Source organism: Heterodontus francisci, chromosome 41, assembly GCF_036365525.1.
Source record: "Heterodontus francisci isolate sHetFra1 chromosome 41, sHetFra1.hap1, whole genome shotgun sequence".
Lineage (NCBI taxonomy): Eukaryota > Metazoa > Chordata > Chondrichthyes > Heterodontiformes > Heterodontidae > Heterodontus > Heterodontus francisci.
This window is the reverse complement of record NC_090411.1, coordinates 23,759,819-23,777,337: the sequence shown is the minus strand read 5'-3', so window position 1 is coordinate 23,777,337 and position 17,519 is coordinate 23,759,819. Positions and strand designations below refer to the sequence as shown.

The following is a 17,519-nucleotide window of genomic DNA, read 5'->3' as shown; positions in this document are numbered from 1 at the left end:
CATTCACCATGTGCGAACCTTGACACTGTGTGTCAGTAGAGCACTCCTCACATTGTTAGCTGTGGCTCAGTGAGTAGCACACTTGCCTTTGAGTCACAAGGTTGTGAGTTCAGGGTTTTGAGCAAATAATTTAGTCTGACACTCCCAGCGCAGGATCGAGGGAGTGCTGCACTGTCAGAGGCGCTGTCTTTTGGGCGAGCTGTTAAAACAATGCCCTGTCTTCCCTCTCAGGTGGATGCAAAAGATCCCATGGCACTAGATTGAAGAAGGGCAGGAGAGCTCTGATTGTGTCCTGGCCAATATTCATCCCTCAATGAACACCTAAAAGCAGAGGCCAAGAATAGCTTTGAGACGATTGAAGAGATGAAAGGACAGAAGGATCTTCATCAGTTCTGACAGAAAGTCATCGATCTGAAACAATGGGGGAAATTTTATGCTCTCCCTGCGGCAGGTTTGGAGATGAGGAGAGCAGGTAATCGGGTGGGATGTTGATGGAGGAGTACTCCGACACCTTCCTGCCTTCGCCGAAATTAAGTCTGGGGCAGGAAGCCCAGTGAACAGCCTTCCTGCCCCATCGCCAACTGAGGTACTTAAGTGGGCAATTAATGCTCAATTAAGGGTTTCATCCTGTCGCTGCAATTAGCCCATCGGCAGGCAGGCGTGTCACTACATGGGAAGCATGGCAAGATAGGCTATGCGGGTTGCTTGCCGGCTCTGAGGGTGGTGGGGTGGGGAGGGGGGAACGGGGTGCCCCTCGTTAAAAGGCACAGTGCCTGATTGAGAGACCTGGCATTGGGAAGAAGGGGGGGGTGGGTGCATGCTGAGAACCAACCCCTGCCCTTGCTGCCTACCTCCCTATACCCCACTCCCCTGTGACCCCCACCCCGCGAGATCCCTCCCACCTGACCTACCTGTAGCCTGGGTCCAGCACTGCTCCACCAACAGCAACTACCGCCTCCGCAGTGGTGTTGCTCAGTGAAAGAGCTGCCAGCCTCTGATTGGCCGGCAGCTCTCAAAGGGTGGGACTTCCATCGTCGGGGTCCTTAATTCTGTGGAAGGCCCACCATTGTCTAGTTAGGTGCCTAATTGGCACCTGTTTCGGCAGGCCTCCCGCAGAAGGGGCGACATGGGGTTCTCGGTGGCACTTTTGCCGGAGGTCGAGATCTCTGTCACCCGGATAAAATCCCAGCCATTAACTCTTTTTCTCTCTCCGCTAATGCTGCCAGACCTGCTGAGCATTTCCAGCAATTTCTGCCTTTCGTTTCATCTCTCTTCCTGTCGGCAAATTCTTGACATCCTCGCCAATTCCATCTCCTTTCTCCACACAGAAAACCTTGTAGTTCCAGTCTTCCATGACTGTGTCATTATTCACAGTGAGTGATGACAGACTCAGATATGGCTGGCTGGCACATAATAAATGAAAATGTTCTCTGGGCAGACCTTTCTTTATGCAAATCTGTTCAGGCTAGTGTGGACAGTTCTATACCTCAGCCTTGCATGTTGCTGACGTGTTCTGATTGCGTCATTGGAATGAATCATTTGTGAGGGATATTTGTGGTTAATCTTTCCCCTTTGGCTTGTTCATGAAAGCAGCATCATTAACCTCTGCTGCACTGGTTTCCCTTTTTGCTGGGTCAGCTTTACTCTCTTGCTAAATGATCTCATATCCATGAATCATGAATATCGGCAAGGTACAAAATTTGACAATGAGCCACAGAAGAAGATATTAAGGTGGATCAGTCAAAGGGGTAGGTATTAAGTAGTGTCCTAGCCATTTAAGAAAGAAATTCCAGAGCCTTTCCAGAGTGGAAAATATCAGACCAAAACAGCCCGAAACCTTCCAGAAATGACTGAGATCTAGTTGTTTTGTAACGAGTAGAGAATTCTGAAGATTCACAACCCTTTGAATGCAGGAATTTCTCCTCATCTCAATTCTAAACGGCCAACCTTTATCCTGAGTTTATGAAGCCTAGGTCTAAACTCTCCAGCCAGGGATAACAACCTTTCAGCAGCTACACTATCAAGCTATTTAAGAATTTTATATGCTTCACATATATATATACACACACACATTCCCTCAATCTCGTTGCTTTCTCTCTCTTTGCCCACAATTAATCATTCCCCTACCTGTTGACGTGACTCTTGTCTCTGTGTTCTTCTCTCTCTCTATGTCCTATGTTTCTCTCCCCATGCTTCCGTTTCCCTATGTTTCTGTGATTATTTGTCCCTCCAGCCGCATTTGATCCTATTCCCTGTCTGGTCATGTCTCTTTAGTCCCGTCTCTATATGTGTCTTTGTCTCACCCTAAGTGCCTGTGCCTCTATTCCTTTTGTGCCTTTCTTCTGCTCCTGCCTCTTGGACTCTGCTTATCTCACCACCTACATTTAGGGAATCATATTCAGTCATGTGCCACTGATTCACTTGTATTTCTGCCAAATCCTATCCATGGAATTTCCCAACTTCTCAAAATAAAAAGTACAGCCAGTGTCACTTTGCCTCCAGTATGTCACGCCGGTATTTTTAATTGTTCCCTTAGAACAGCTTTACATGGTGCCGATGAAACCAGGAGTTTCAGAAATGTTCTCTTGAACCATCTACGGCCAAATCAAGCTTCTAAAAACACTTAAAACCTTTTCTTTATACTCTGGAGAGTTGTGGGAAAACTTCCACCCAATCAGCAGCTTGCAGCGCCAGCAGTAAAGAGGAAATAGTCGTCAAGCTGATCTCCACCGAGTAGCACTTTAATCAGAGAGGGAGCGCCAGTCTGACACTGAGAAGGTAAGCATTTAACTAGTTTGTTACAGCTGTTATCTGAGGAGCTATAACATTAAGACAGATACATGTATTCAGTTACGTTTGTTTTCCTTGGTCTGTCTCTGTACTATATCACTCCTGAACCAGATTTCTTTGAGTCTCTTCATGTACTATTAACTGTGCATTAGCTAAAGCATATAATCTAAATTTAAATAATAGAAAAGAGGGAGAAGAAAGCTCAAGAGTGACTGCATATGTTTGTGAGTTTTTATGTAGGGTACGGGCGAATAGATAACAATAATAGTAAACTGGAAGCATAAATATGTGACAGTCATTAATCAATACAATAGGGAATTCAAGAGCAACTTCTTTACCCAGAGGGTGGTTCGAGGTTAGAATGTGGAACTCACTACCACATGGAGTAGTTGAGGTGAATAGCATTGATACACTTAAGGGAAAGCTAGATTAGGGCAAGAGGGAGAAAGGAATAGAAGGATATGCTGATAGGGTGAGATGGAGAAAGACGGGAGGACGCTTATAAGCATTAGCATAGACCGGCTGGGCTGAATGGCCTGTTTCTGTTCTGTACATTCTATGTAATTCAGTGTAACATTACAATTCTAAAGCTACTTCTGATGTATTATTGGTTTCTTTGTTTGTAAAATTAGTCTTTTATAACACTGCACTGTTTATTCTTTGACCGTTTCGCAAAGAATTAAATCAATGTGGATGCTGATAGTGAAATGTTTGTGGCAATTTTCATGAGCAAGGTACTTGAGACGAAAGAAAGAACCTGGATTTATAAAACATCGTTCACATGCTCAGGGTTTTCACAGTGCTTCACAGCCACTGAGTTAACTGTATCAACTGATGGCTTGTAGGCAAACCCGGCGGCCATTTTGGCACAGCAGGATCCCACAAACAGTCTGTTAATCTTTTTAGGTGGATTTGGATGTGGGATAAGTGTTGTCCAGATCAGTAGCCATTTTTGCAGAGGGGGCTTATATGCTTGGCTGGTGATGTTTCAATTAAGCAGTCAAGGCACCATAAGCATTTTTTGGAAGCCTGCAGAACACACAGAATGAGTAAAGGGGCTGAATTTTATGAGGCAGGAAGGAGGCTGCAAAATTCTTCTGGGAGAGGCCCACCAGGACCTCCAATGCTGAGAAGGGCCCGTTGCATTTTACAGGCGGGTGGTGAGGCCTCGGTGCGCACCCACCCCGGGCTTGGCTGCCGGGCCTTCATTTAAATATTAAAATTAATGAACAAACATGCAAATCAACTTACCTTGTCCTGGTGGCTGTCCCACGCCGATAATACAGCCACCAGCCAGAGGTCCCACGCCTTCAGAACTCAGTTCGGAGTTCCGAGGCATGACACTGGTGGGGAGGGGGGAGCAGTGAATCTTTCAGGTCGGGAGGTGTGTGGGAGTGTGGAAAACCACTCCAATTGGTTCTGGGGATGGTGGGAATGGATGGAGGGTCAAATATTCTGAAGATGGGGTTTTAAAGGTCATTATTCGTGTCATGCTAGGCCCCCACCTTCCCAGAATGAGGCACATTAATTTTGTCATGAGCATTGATTTTAAACTGTTATTGGAGTTAAGAAAGGACTTGTTAAACAGATCAGCCATGGCTGGAAAATATATTTGCATATTAATAGACAGTGTTCGGAAGGACAAAGCAGCCATTCCCTGACACATTCTACCCACAATGGACTTTTGATCACCAGACATTGAAGATGGGGGAGCTTGCATTCCAGGTTGACTGCTAAGATAGCCGAATACACAAACAGACATGGTCAAACCTGCTAGTCACATGACTAACCTGTTGGACAACCTGAGTTTTTGGAATTTGTACAAACAGTTTGGGGCGAAAGCTATTTGCTCCTGGACTGAGAAGATCTCTCTCCTGTCTGCTCCCATCTCTTTTTCACAAGCCTCTGAATCCACTGAAGACACATGAACCCCAAGAGAGAAATGTCTCCTGCAGTGAACAAGGTTTAAGAAGAATACTGGGCCCCAACGAAAAGCAAGATCTACCGACAATCAAGGACTCCACAGTGAGCTTGAAGAACCGAAACAACAACTCTTCAGATATTGCCTCAAACTTTTCCACTTTATTTTCCTTCTACTCTTTTCTGTCTCGATTTGCATGTGTGTATCGCGTACGCATGCTAGCATGGGGCGCCGTGTGTATCCATAGGCGTTAACCGAATTAGAGTTTAAGTTTAATAAATTTCTACTTTCCCTCTTTAGGGGAGGTGGTGGTGTAGTGGTATTGTCACTAGACTAGAGACCCAGGGTATTGCTCTGGGGATATGGGTTCAAATCCCACCACAGCAGAAGGTAGAATTTGAATTAAATTAATAAATCTGGAATTAAAAGCTTGTCTAATTGTCAATTGTTGTTAAAACTCATCTGATTCACTAATGTCCTTCAGGGAAGGAAATCTGCTGTCCTTACCTGGTCTGGCCTACATGTGACTCCAGACCCACAGCAATGTGGTTGACTCTTACATGCCCTCTGAAATGGCCTAGCAAGCCACTCAGTTGTATCTAACCGCTGCAAAGTCAATTAAAAATGAAACCGAATAGTCCACCCAGTAATGACCTAGGCACCAGAAACGACAACGCCAAACCCAGCCCTGGCGACCCTGCAAAGTCCTCCTTACAAACATCTGGGGGCTTATGCCAAAGTTGGGAGAGCTGTCCCACGCACTAGTCAAGCAACAGCCTGACATTGTCATACATTATCTTACAGATGATATTCCAGACACTGCCATCACAATCCCTGGGTATGTCAAGCCCCAACGGCAGAACAGTGGCGCAGTGGTTAGCACCGCAGCCTCACAGCTCCAGGGACCCGGGTTCGATTCTGGGTACTGCCTGTGTGGAGTTTGCAAGTTCTCCCTGTGTCTGCGTGGGTTTTCTCCGGGTGCTCCGGTTTCCTCCCACAAGCCAAAAGACTTGCAGGTTGGTAGGTAAATTGGCCATTATAAATTGTCACTAGTATAGGTAGGTGGTAGGGAAATACAGGGGCAGGTGGGGATGTTTGGTAGGAATATGGGATTAGTGTAGGATTAGTATAAATGGGTGGTTGATGGTCGGCACAGACTCGGTGGGCCGAAGGGCCTGTTTCAGTGCTGTATCTCTAATCTAATCTAATCTAAACAGACCCAGCACAGGTGGCGGCACAGTGGTATGCAATCGAGAGGGAGTTGACCTGGGAGTCCTCAACATCGACTCCAGACCCCATGAAGTCTCATGGCTTCAGGTCAAACATGGGCAAGGAAACTTCCTGCTGATTACCACCTACTGCCCTCCCTCAGCTGATGTCTCAGTACTCCTCCATGTTGAACACTACCTGGAGGAAGCACTGAGGGTGGCAAGGGTGCACAATGTACTCTGGGTGGGGGGGCTTCAATGTCCATCACGAAAAGTGGCTCTGTAGCACCACTACTGACTGAGCTAGCTGAGTCCCAAAGGACATAGCTGCTAGACTGGGTCTGTGGCAGGTGGTGACAGAACCAAGAGGGAAGAACATACTTAACCTTGTCCTCACCAATATGCCTGCCGCAGATGCATCTGTCCATGACAGTATAGCTAGGAGTGACCACCGCACAATCCTTGTGGAGACAAAGTCCCACCTTCACATTGAGAATACCCTCCATTGTGTTGTGTGGCACTACCACTGTTAAATGGGATAGATTTCGAACAGATCTAACAATGCAAAACTGGGCATCCATGAGGCGCTGTGGGCCATCAGCAGCAGCAGAATTGTACTCAACCACAATCTGTAATCTCATGGCCCGGCATATCTCCCACTCTACCATTAACATCAAGCCAGGAGACCAAACCTGGTTCAATGAAGAGTGCAGGAGGGCATGACAGGAGCAGCACTTGGCATACCTCAAAATGAGTATGGTCAACCTGGTGAAGCTACAACCCAGGACTACTTGCGTGTCAAACTGCGTAAGCAACATGCGATAGACAGAGCTAAGGGATCCCATTACCAATGGATCAGATATAAGCTCTGCAGTCCTGCCACATCCAGCTGTGAATGGTGGTGGACAATTAAACAACTAGCTGGAGGAGGTGGCTCCACAAATATCCCCATCCTCAATGATGGGGGGGCCCAGCAGATCAGTGCAAAAGATAAGGCTGAAGCATTTGCAACAATCTTCAGCCAGAAATGCCGCATTGATGATCCATCTTGGCCTCCTCCTTAAGCCGCCAGCATCACAGATGCCAGACTTCAGCCAATTCTATTCACTCCGCGTGATATCAAGAAATGACTGAAGATACTGCAAAGGCTATGGGCCCTGACAATATTCCAGCAATAGTACTGAAGACCTGTGCTCCAGAACTTGCCGCGCCCCTAGCCAAGCTGTTGCAGCATCTACCTGCAATGTGGAAAATTGCCCAGGTATGTCCTGTACACAAAAAGCAGGACAAGGCCAACCCAGCCAATTACCGCCCCATCAGTCTACTCTCAATCATCAGTAAAGTGACAGAAGGTGTCGCCGACTGTGCTATCAAGCAGCACTTGCTTAGCAATAACCTGCTCAGTGATGCTCAGTTTGGGTTCCGCCAGAGCCACTCAGCTCCTGACCTCATTACAGCCTTGGTTCAAACATGGACCTCTACCACCTAGAAAGACCAGGGCAGCAACTGGTAGGGAACACCACCACCTGCAAGTTCCCCTCCAAGCCACACACCATCCTGACTTGGAACTATATCGCCGTTCCTTCACTGTCGCTCGGTCAAAATCCTGGAACTCCCTTCCTAACAGCACTGTGGGTGTTCCTACCCCACATAGAAAAATAGAAAATAGGAGTAGGCCATTCGGCCCTTCAAGTCTGCTGTGCCATTCATTATGATCATGGCTGATCATCCAACTCAGTAACCTGTTCCCACTTTTGCCCCATATCCTTTGATCCCTTTAAACCCAAGAGCTATATCTAACTCCTTCTTGAAATCATACAATGTTTTGGCCTCAATTGCTTTCTGTGGTAGCAAATTCCACAGGTTCACCACTCTCTGGGTGAAGAAATGTCTCCTCATCTCAGTCCTGAATGGTTTACCCCGTATCCTTAGACTATGACCCCTGGTTCTGGACTCCCCTACCCTCGGGAACATCCTTCCTGCATCTACCCTGTCAAGTCCTGTTAGAATTTGGACTGTAGTGGTTCAAGAAGGCAGCTCACCACCACCTTCTCAAGGGCAATTAGGGATGGGCAACAAATGCTGGCCCAGTCAGCAACCCCCACATCCTATGAATGAATTTAAAAAAAACTTTCCTTCTTTAAACCTAAGAAAGCTTGTTTGTGCTGGTATCTTTATCTTATAATCGGAAAGCGGAGAACAAGGATTCACCAAGGGGGAGCTCAAAACACAGTGTGTTTAAAATTAAGCCCTGTTACAGTAAGACCAGGTGAAGGCTGAAAGGGAACCCTTGACCCCTTTCTCACCTGGTCGTAATATTTGAAAAATTGGTTTTCCCGGGATATATGTAATTTTATTTATTCTGAACTCATTAGCGGGGCGGAGGAGGGGATGCAAAGTTTGAATAAAATTTTATTTCTAATATAAGTACAGCGGGACCTTTAAACATTTTAATTTACATGAAGGGCTTGAAGCCCTTTAAAAATGGCGCGGCGCCTGTGCGGTGGTGTCGGACGCCGTTGCCGGGGACGGTGCGGCCGTCCCCTCTACGTCATCGTGGCTGGGCCTTCTGCCCCTCCATTTAAATGAGACCCCCCGCGTGAAATATTGTGGGGGCTCAGCGACGGCGCATCCGTGCCTGAAAGCCGCCAACATCAGAGCGCGCCACCACGGTTTGCGGCGCGCTCATAAATTTCAGCCCACGGTGTTGAATAAAAAGAGAAACGGTGGGGCAATCAGCACCGATAAGGGAAATGTAGCTCGGGCTCCTTGATCATAACCTGAGCCAACAGTGGGCTGGATAAGTTTTCAAGATGGACCTCCTCATTGGAACAGGTTCCCCTGCACAAGAAAAGCCAGTGTAGGGAGCCTCTCCATTAGGGAAGTTATTCGGGAGAGAAGGGCGTGGGAAATCTATTCAAGGATGGCTGTTGATCAGCAAAAGGGAGCAGATTTTCTGTCATGGATTCTGCAGGAAATGTTGACAGCTGGGTATGGCAAAACATATAAAACTCGGACTGATGTGGAATAAGCTGCTCACTCGCTATCACTTGTTTCACACTATTCCACAAAGTCACGATGTACCCCATTGTGTGCAACAATAACTTGCGTTTATATGGCGCTTTTGACATAGTAAAACATCCCAAGGCACTCCACAGGAGTGTTATCAGACAACATTGTGACACCATGCCACATTGGAACAGATGAGCAAAAGGTTGGTCAAAGAGGTAGGTCTTAAGGAACATCTTAAAGGAGGAGAGGTGGAGAGGTTTGGGGAGGGAATTCCAGACCTTGGGGCCTAGGCAGCTGAAGGCACGGCTGCCAATGGTGGACAAATTAAATTCGGGGATGCGCAAAAGAGCAGAATTGGAGGAACGCAGGAATCTCGGCGGGTTGTAGGCTGGAGGACGTTGCAGAGATAGGGACGGGTGAGGCCATGGAGAGATTTGAAAATAAGAACAGAAATGCTAAAATTGAGATGTTGCCAGACTTTGAGAACAACGCCAATATTTACGAGGTTTGAAGGTCCTGCTGCAGGAAGTGCAGTAGAGGCTCTCATTTGGAGATGAATACCACCCTCCTCTGGGAGCACAGGTTCCAGTGACTTGGAGAGACGTTAAGCAGAAAGAGAACGAGCTATCCCAGGTCCAACGGACCCGAGAATGTGTGTAGAAGTAGTTTTGTGGTGTTAGGACTTGCCAGTGTATGCAGGCATCCTTTTTCAGGTATTCTCTATAGGACCATATTCCACATAACAGTGAGCTGCAGCACTCTGAAGGGAAATAGCATGCAAAGCTTGGAAACAATCTTATCCTCTATTCTCCTCTATCTTTTATTCCATGGAGGCACCTTAGGGCACACAAGTAGCTTTCATTGTAACACATAAACATTGGACAGTATGCTGAGAATAAAATAAAAGCTAAATATTACGCATGCTGGAAATCTGAAATTGCTCAGCAGGTCAGGCAGCATCTGTGGAGAGAGAAACAGAGTTAACGTTTCAGGGCAATGGCCTTTCATCATCAGATCTTTATTGGCTGTAAAGTACTTTGGGAAGTCCTGAGGTTGTGAAAGGTGCTATATAGATGCAAGTCTTTATTTTGTTTCTTTATTCAGTCCATGTGGTAGTGAGCAATATTCTCTCTGTTGTTGCACTATGTGGTCCCTTTAAGATTGCTGAGTGGTCACACATGAATGCATCTTAAAGGGAATGTCGGATGTATGTGGCCTGTTTGCTGTACTGTTCGGAGCGGGGGTGGCATAGTGGCAATGTCACTGGATTAGTAATCTATACGCTTAGGACATGGGTTCAAATCCCACCACAGTAAATGGGGAAATTTGAGTTTAATTAATAAATCTGGAATTAAAAAGCTAGTCTAATGGTGTCCATGAAACCATTGTCAATTGTTGTAAAAACACATCTGGTTCACTGATGTCCTTTAGTGAAGGAAATATGCTGTCCTTACCTGGTCTGGCCTACATGTGATTCCAGACCCACAGCAATGTGGTTGACTCTTAACTACCCTCTGAAATGGCCGAGCAAGCCACTCAGTTGTCAAAGGCAATTAGGGATGGGCAACAAATGCTGGTCTTGGCAGCAACACCCACAAACAAGTAACAAAAATGTGGTAGATTTCTGTGTGTTGCTCAGCTTAGAAGGAACATTGACAGCAAGTTTTTTTCTTATTCATTCACGGGATGTTGGCGTCACTGGCCAGGCCAGCATTTATTGCCCATCCCGAATTGCCCTTGAGAAGGTGGTGGTGAGCTGCCTTCTTGAACCGCTGCAGTCCATGTGGGGTCGGTACACCCACAGTGCTGTTCGGAAGGGAGTTCCAGGATTTTGACCCAGCGACAGTGAAGGAACGACGATATAGTTCCAATTCAGGATGGTGTGTGACTTGGACGGGAACTTGCAGGTGGTGATATTCCCATGCATTTGCTGCTCCTGCCCCACATTGTTACCATAAAAAAAGTTTCCTCTTCATGCTGTATTGAATTTATCAGTGTCTGTCTGATGTTAATGTCTTCTGGTTTTGGAAATATTTATTGAAGTGCATTCCCAGTAGGAGGCTTATGCACTAGAGACAGTGGTGACTGTGAGGGCACTCTGGCATTAGACTATTCTTATCTGTGCTCTGACAAAGGGAGAGTTTGTTGAGCATCTGAGGATGTAAGGATCAAATCCAGATTCAGTTTTTCTCATGAACTACAGCTGCTGAGATTGCAGGCCTTAACTTATGTGGGCGTCGAATTGGACAGTTTGAGGAATCAGCTCGAGAGGTCGAACATAGTGGGCTCCGCATGACCCAGTGGACCCCTTTAGTCTTCCTGTCATGCAGTTAATTAGTGTCTTTCATCTCCAAACGATGGCCTTTAATGCACCACGAGCAACAGAAACTCCCAGATATGGTGCAAGTCAAGAGAAGAGGCAGATGACCATGTATGTGTCCGACTCAGCAAGGCCCTCAAAGGATCAAAGGAGAGCCAGCGGGAAAGTGAAACTTCGGAAAATCAGTCCAACCGCATTAAACTTACAGTTTTAATATTATTCTCTGATCTCCAGTTATAGTTGGAGATTTTGATAAAGAAAGACATGCATTTATCTAGCACCTTTCATGAGCTATGATATTACAATGTGATTTATACCTAATTAACCACTTCTGAAGTGTAGTCACTGTAGTAATGTAGGAAACATGCACAGCAAGATCCCACAGACAGTAATGACTGGAAAATCTGCTTTAGGTGTTAGAAGAGGATAAATATTGGCCTGGACACTGGAGAGAACTCCCTTGCTTTCTTAAAAGTAGCACCAGGGGATTTTTTTTAAACATCCAGCTGAGAGGGCAAACAGGACCTTGACTTAACACCTGTCACAACCGAGCTGGGAGAACTTTTCTAGTTCCACTTCTCCACAGGTCACAACACATGTTAAATGTTTACCCAGTTACCGATACAGTCAATCATATACTCTACTCTTCATCCCAGAATAAAATACACCAACCAAGTTTCTTTAATAAACAACAAAATTATCAGTTTATTATGAAACAAGACATAACCAGTAATGAAGCAAAGCATTAACACACAGATTGAAATATGAAAGTTCCCTTTTACCTTAGCCCCTCATACAAACACACACACGTTAACCGAAAAAATAGGAATTTTCTCTTTAGAGCCCTGTTACAAAAAAAGAAGGCAAAAAGAATTATTTGGTCAAATACTTTCTAATTCTTGAAGAAAAAAGAGAAGATATGGAAAGATGTCAGTTGTCCCTTTTTGGTTTGACAGCCCAAGTACGTGTAGATGGCTGTCACTGGGATCTTTCTATAAGAGATCTTTTCAGGCGACGTTGAAGATCTGTGTTGCAGAGTTTCCAGGAGAAATGTGGCAACAGGGGTTTCTGGCAGGCCTTTCAGGAGGAATGCAGCATCAATTTCTCTATTTCTGACACTCGCTTCTAAGAGCTTCTCAAAGAGGTGGAAAAGCTGGTAGGCTTTTCAAAGAGATGGAAAAGGCAGAACTGTGGTTTTGTCCTTGGCAGATTCATTTTTAACCTCCTTTCAAAACACTGTCCATACCCCATCTGACTGCCCAAAGTGAAACTTAGAACAATATCTCAAGAGCCAAGCCTCCTGACCCCTATAAATCTTCACCTGTCACTTCTCTGTAACATCCTCCCCAGGTCAAAAAGTCCCGCTGGGTAATTATCTGAAGACAGGAGACTTCCAGTAAGAGTTGTTTACAAACCATGTCCAAAAGACCTTCCGATGACTTTTTAAAAAATAAAATCACAAAATATAGCATCTATGGAATCCTTTTCAGTTTTAAAACCCAAGTCCTCAAAAAATTTAATAAAAAATATAGAAGCACCATCACAGCATACCTCATCCAAATGGTAGTACCTCTGACAGTGCAGCCCTCCCTCATGACTGCATTGTGGTGTCAGTTTAGATTGTGCACTCAAGTCCCATGGAGTGGGACTTAAACCCACAACCTTCTTACTCAGAGATAAAGGTGCTACCCACTAACCTACAGTTGACACTGCAATGCAACATGAGTTGATGGACCCAATGTCCGTAATCAGAAGCAATGCATGTCAACAACAAATTGGATTTACATAGCGCCTTTAGTAAAATGACCCAAGGTGCTTCACAGGAATCTAATCAGACAGAATTTGACACAAATCCATATAAAGGCATATTAGGACAGGTGACCAAAAGCTTGGTCAAAGAGATGAGCTAAAGGAGGGGGCAAAGGAGGGAGAGGTGGGTCATTGCACTATGTAATGAAAAGGGCATTGATAGAAACTTTCTGAGGTTGGTAGTATCCGTGAGAGTGACACAGTGGGTGAAGGGATATCACATCATCTAAAAACTGGGAAGAGATATTATCCAGGTTTTTACAATGCTGAGGGTAATGAATAGTGTAAATGCTAGTAGATTACTTAAATTGAATTACATGTACAGTGAGTGAAGCTAAAATATAATAGGTCCCTGCATGATTTACTCAAATATATATATAATATATATGTACATTTCAGAGGAAAGAAAGGAAAGACGCCAGGCATTTACGTCGCACTTTAACATGTCATTAAATATCTCGAAGTATCTCGCAGACTCTTTGGAATGCAGTGATGGTTGTGTAGGCAAGAGGTGAGAAACTATACATGGATGAATACTAAAAATGAGTACTTTCTGTTATTATACATAATATACTCTGAATTAAGTTATTTCCTTTTCATTACATAGTGCAGTGACCCACCTCTCCAACTTTCCCTCCTCTTCCTCTTCTTCTTCCTCTAAGAGGCTCCTTAAAGCCTGCATCTTTGACCAAGCTTCTGGTTACCTGAGTTAATATCCCTTTATGTGGCTCCGAGTCAAATCTTGTCTGATTAGACTTCTTCGCAGCACCTTGGGACACTTTTCTATGTTAAAGACACTATATAAATGTAAGCTGTTGTTGACATGTTCTGATGACAAACGTGGCTCAAGAGATTTATTGCACCATGCCTGTTTTTCGGGCGCTGCACAAGTGCTTAGGCATCAATATGGCAGGCAGATACAGTCGCACACATTCCAGACACTAAGTCCGCCATGTTGGTAAAGGGTGCTGTACAGGCCTCCAGGGCCTGCACCTAAAATTTGCATAAGCAGAGGAGCTAACACCTGTTTGAGGCCCCCCTCTTTCTGAAGTTCACCAGTGGCTTACTGCAGCATGCTCTGTGAGTGCTGCAGTCTGTATTCTTTGGCACTTGGCAGCCAAACCAGGGGCCCTTTAAAGGGACCGTGGGAGGCTGCCTTCCGCAGGGTAACTTTGCTTGTTCATTACCTCATTGTGGGATCAGGAGGAACAGGAGTGTCCCTCCCAGCTCCAAAATAAATTTCCACACTGTTACCAGCAGCCACTTATCTACCTCCCACTTGCCCCTCAATGACTCTCCTGGAATCTACTTGGCACTCTCCGATCTTTCCTCTCTCCGATCTTCCTGGTGCTGGCGTCCGCTGTTCGCAGGCATTGAACAGGTGAGACAAGCAGACCAATATTGCATAGTGCTGCCACCAGCCTCAGTAGGCCCTGAAGCCTTAGTGTTCAGCCTTGACCCCCAACGCTGTTTGCTGCTCTATTAACAGCAGTGGGTACAGGAACTCTAAGTGGAGAAGACAGCAGGAAACACCGAGTTTCTGGCAGCCGAAGATAAGGGGCAAAAGTGGCATATTTCTTGATCTATCTCGTATTCTGTCTCCCCCCACCCCCTCCCGACCTTTCCAAATGTGAGGATTTCCTGCACTATGAAGCCGCTGGACTGCTTTTGACTGCCCGAGGGGATCAAAAAGGAATTTTCCAGAGTTTTTTTTCCCTTATTAACCCTGGGTTTTATCTTTGACTTTTTGCCTCTACCGTGATGTTCGGGCTGTTTGGGGTGGTGGAGGGTGCTGTGGGTGGGTGTCAGGAAGCGGGAAAGAGGGAGTGTTTAGTCATGATGTTCCAGCCATCATGTTGTGGGGTCTTGATGGACCAAAAGGTCTTTTCCTGTCCATCAATTTAGCATGTTCAATATAAAAGGAAATCGACATCTAAAATTACATTGCTGTTGTCCTTGCATTTCCAGCCTCACTTTTTTTTCTGTATTGCTTCTGCAGACTCCCAACCACAGCTAAAACTGCCGCGATGTGGTTGTCAACAGTTTGACTGGGAGCTGCACCACTGGATGCGCAACGGAGCCATAAAGATCACGCATTCCCAGGTTTGTGCCGTGATGGATGGCAGGTTCGATAATCTCAACCAGGATGGTGGTAGTAGAATTGTTAAAATTAGCCACGGTATCCCTGGGCTTTAGAGAACTAATCACACTTTCTGCTCTCTGGTTGCCGTGATTGTTGAAGAGTGTATAAGTGCGAAGACCAGGCGAGAGGGCGAGGCTTCGTTTGTGATGCCACCTACAGTTTAATGCTCTGTTCGGCCTCCCCATGTGGAAGATAGACACTTGGGAAGGGCAGCTGGTACCCGTTGGCCCCAATGTTCCAACACAACTCGAAATCTAAAGCAGGGAAGATCAGAGGGATCAGGAAGAATTCTTGGGTCACACATACAGGAGCGGAAACTGTTAAACACTAGAGAGCAGAAAGAAAGTGCGAGAACTGGAATAGTCTCAGAGTGTTTGTGTGCTGGATTTGTGCCAATTTCCAGTGAGGATAGTGTTGTAATATTTTTGCTCCACCCACTGCCCCTCCCTATTCTCCGAGCTCTATTTATTTGTGGATCAGAGCTGAGGGTTTGTTAGTGGAGTGCTGTAAAAGGGACGGCATAATTTTTTTTCCTAACAATTATACGTCAATTAATTTTTTTGCAGTGAATCTTTTAAATAACCTGGTGATAATTTAGCTTCAACGTTTGATGTACCTTATTTTCATAGCATCAATTTTTCAGAACAACACAGCATCAGAGTGGTAAGAATATCCACAATCTTCTGTTTATGATAGAAATAGAATTGGATAGGGGTGGTCCCATGGTCTCAGACACCCAGTGGGGGGCAGTAAATGTGGGTTTGGGAACTTTGAGGTTACATATGTTGTAGCCCTGCCTTTCGCCCATGTTCCCTGCCAACATGCTTCTCCACTGGAAAATTCAGGAATCAGAATTTGCTTGAAGTCTCTTCATGAAGGTAAGGTAGTAGTCAGCCTTAGGATGTGGATGTAAACCATCTTGTGATTAAGTGATTGCCTTTTAATTCACTCCATTCTTGCAAGGGGTTTGCGAGCCGTTCTAGTCTAGAGCGGTTCTAGTCTGAACCCCTATCCAAGCAATTATTCTTTGTGCCTTTCAACCTAGAACTATTGAGGGAGAAAGGAACAGAAGGATATGGTGATAGGGTGAGATGAAGTGAGGTGGGAGGAGGCTTGTATGGAGCATAAAGACCAGCATAGACCAGTTGGGCCAAATGGCCTGTTTCTGTACTGTAAAATTCAATGTAATTCAATATAATCTTCACTATCCAATGCCTCTGTATTGTGTTTTCTCACTCTATTGGCCTTTAAGGGGTATGACTAGGAGATATGATTTCTTCTGTTTGCTATGTGCTATTAACCTTAAATATAGCAGAAAGATTTTCATATGTTAGATTTAATGGAAGATCTAGACAATGGCCCTAATGCATAACAATCACAGGAAAGCATCCTCCCTCCTCCTTGATCAACATCTGAACTATAGCCAGTGCCTAACTTGTGTTCTATGGACAAACATGGACAAAAGAGAACAAAGACCCATCCAGCAAGACAGTCCCTGGATTGATCTGTCAGAGGGAGAGAGGATGAGGCAAGAGGGAAAAGAGAAAATAATGGTCAAATGAACAAGACAGACTGGGAGAGAGTGAATGGTGAGAAAGTCACCTCGGGACCTTTGAATGTCTTTGTGGGACACTTGGGATGTCCAAGACTTGAGGTTGTGCTGCTGTCCTGAGCAACCTGCCCTGATTACTACATTCCAGTATTAGCTGGACTGAAAAAGAAAAGAAAATTCATTTTAAAAGTAGTAGGATTAAATTGCAGAGTGTGAGATCTGACTTGGGAAGTAGGGCAAATGAGTAATAGCAAATCAGCTGCTTGCATTGCCTTTAAAATCAGTTCCACAGCATCTGCCTCTGCCCAGCTCTAATCTTTGTCAGTGTCTTTCTTTTCCATTCATATGATGTAGGCTTCACTGCATCTGAAGCTTATGGTGAACCACTTTCTCAAATACAACTGAGTAGCTTGCTGGGGCATTTCAGAGTATATCTGGGGTCACATATAGGGCACACTGGGTAAGGACAGCAGATTTCCTTCCCTAAAGGGTCTTACTGAACTAGATAGTTCCTACAACAATCTAGTAGCTTCATAGTCACCATTGCTGATACAAGCTTTTTATTCAATTAATTGAATTTCGATTCCTCAACTGTTCTGGTAGGATTTGAGCTCATGCTGTCAGATCGTTAGTCCAAGCCTATGGATTTCTAGCCCAGTAACATAACCACAATGCTACCATATGCCTTTGTGCTCCTATTGCTGCTGTTGTCTTCCTTCATTGGCCAATAATGAGCATGGATGTTGTTTTATCTCCATTAAATG

General features: G+C 45.2%; 1 protein-coding gene across 3 annotated transcripts in view; it reads left to right on the top strand.

Annotated features, from left to right (window-relative positions):
* Window positions 1–237: 237 nt before the first annotated feature.
* csf2rb (colony stimulating factor 2 receptor subunit beta) overlaps window positions 238–17,519 on the top strand; it is a 56,534-nt gene continuing 39,252 nt past the window's right edge. The window contains exons 1-4 of one of the 3 annotated variants that reach the window (XM_068019534.1): window positions 238–586; window positions 2,537–2,778; window positions 13,460–13,571; window positions 15,060–15,163. The gene's annotated coding sequence lies outside the window, so the exon portion shown is untranslated. Of the gene's footprint in view, window positions 587–2,536; window positions 2,779–13,459; window positions 13,572–15,059; window positions 15,164–15,679; window positions 15,867–17,519 lie in introns of those variants that run through there. The other 2 variants (XM_068019533.1, XM_068019535.1) reach the window with 2 other exon arrangements.